The sequence below is a fragment of the Erinaceus europaeus genome, chromosome 15 (assembly GCF_950295315.1).
Source record: "Erinaceus europaeus chromosome 15, mEriEur2.1, whole genome shotgun sequence".
NCBI lineage: Eukaryota > Metazoa > Chordata > Mammalia > Eulipotyphla > Erinaceidae > Erinaceus > Erinaceus europaeus.
In genome coordinates this window covers 29,877,118-29,879,026 of record NC_080176.1, presented here as the reverse complement: position 1 = coordinate 29,879,026, position 1,909 = coordinate 29,877,118, and the positions used below count along the sequence as shown (strand labels likewise).

Below are 1,909 nucleotides of genomic sequence, written 5' to 3'. Positions count from 1 at the left end.
ATGATATTGTGTCCTATGGGACAATATGGATGGAACTGGAGGTGCCTTTTACTTAGTGATGTAAGGAAATGAAATACAATAACTAGATGGTTTCACTCGTATGTGGAATATAGTGAATTGAAGTGGGAATTTGGAAAAAAAAGTGAACAAACTGCCTCAAAGACTAAATTTATGAGAGCTAATGTGCTTATTGTGGCAGGGTGAAGGAGACACAGAGCTTTGGTTTGGATGGGCTGGAACTATATCACTGTACTCTTGTTCATCTGTTAATTTATTTGAACAGAGACAGAGATAAATCAAGATGAAAAGGGGAGATAGAGAAGGAGATAGAGTGGGCCAGATGGTGGTGCACTTGGTTGAACTTACATATTCAAACCCCCAGTCCTCACCTGCAGGGGGAAAGCTTCCTAATTAGTAAAGCCATGTTGCAGGTGTCTCTCTGCCTCTCCCCCCTCTATCACCCTTCCTCTCAATTTCTAGCTACCTCTATCAACTAAATAAAGATAATAACAAATTTTAAAAAGAGTATTTAAAAATCAATGTTCTGCTTTGTCTTACAAATGACTAAAGGTCTTCTTCCTAATTCCCCACAGGGTATTGCTAATACTACCAATTGAAACCCTAGCAACAGTTGCTGGGGAGGTCCGTACCATTCCTGGACCCTTTTGCCTTTCTCCACCCCTTTCCTAACCATGTATGGTATTGTCAAGCCACTTCCGTTTCTATCTTGCTCCTTCTGTGTTCTGACCTGGAGAAGTGCGCGGGCAGACCAGGAGGCTGACACAGGCCACTGTGGTTTGTGCCACGTGGTTTAAGCAGGTGTGCTACTGCCTTAATCTGGGGCGCTCGAATGAATAAAGATTTGAATTGCCTTGCCGCCACAGGCTTGGTTCCTGGGTCATCTCTCTCCCTCGCATCGCTAGCCCAACACTCACCCTTTCCTATGCCCTTTTAAGGCTTTAATTTAAGAAGTTAACATAGAAGGGTAAAGTAAGTTTTCATAAAACCCAGTGGAGAGATTGTGGAACTCTTCTTTGGATCCTGTCTGGAGTTACAGTTCAAAATTACAAGTCCTCTGCTCCAACACACTGAGCTATCTTCACCCTCCCCCAGCCAGTATCTGAGTATTTTATTTATTTAGCCAGAGCACCACTTGGCTCTGGTTTATGGTGGTGTGAGAGATTGAACCTGTGACTCTGGACCCTTAGGCATGAAATTCTTTTGCAGGGCCATCATGCTATCTCCCTCTGCCTTATCTGAGGCTTTAAAGCCAGCAGACACAACCCTCCACTGATGAAGCCCCCCTCAGCAGGTGGGAAGAGGGGCTTGAATCCATGTCTTTCCACATGGAAACTGGGGGCACCCCCTCCCAGCTCCTAATCCCTCCATTTTTTACAAAGTTGGAGCTCCTCCACCTGTGTTGAGCTTCTCCTAGTTCTGGAAGCGTGGGTGTTGTGAGCGCTTTACCACGTTTCCAATTCAATTTCTTTCATTAAATGGTAGTTCTCTCAGTGATGAAGATCTGTATTTTTCTTTCTTTTTTTTTTTTTTAAGATACCAGAGGCAGCAAGGGGGAAATTGCATAACAGCCGCTGAGAAGCAAAGCAGCTGCTATTAATTCATGTTGGCTTGTTCAAGTACAAATGTGCATCATCTGCTTCAGAAGGGAGAGCATCTCCTGGCCACGCTTGATCGAGGAAGCAGGGAGCAGGGCCTCTGTCCAAAGCAGCCAGAGAGTCAGAAGCAGGAAGAGCAAAGAAGCCTCTAGAAGCAGAAGTAAGCCCCATATCAGAGGTGATGCTCCTTTCTCCCTTTCTTTCTTTCTTTCTTTCTTTCTTTCTTTCTTTCTTTCTTTCTTTTCTTTCTTTCTTTCCTTCCTTCATTCCTTCCTTCCTTTCATTCCTCTTCC

General features: G+C 44.3%; 1 non-coding gene across 1 annotated transcript; it reads left to right on the top strand.

Annotated features, from left to right (window-relative positions):
• The first annotated feature begins 943 nt into the window (after positions 1–943).
• LOC132533273 (small nucleolar RNA SNORA26) lies at positions 944–1,059 on the top strand. The gene has a single exon (XR_009545166.1). It is a non-coding gene; the product is annotated as a small nucleolar RNA SNORA26 (small nucleolar RNA).
• The last annotated feature ends 850 nt before the right edge of the window (positions 1,060–1,909 follow it).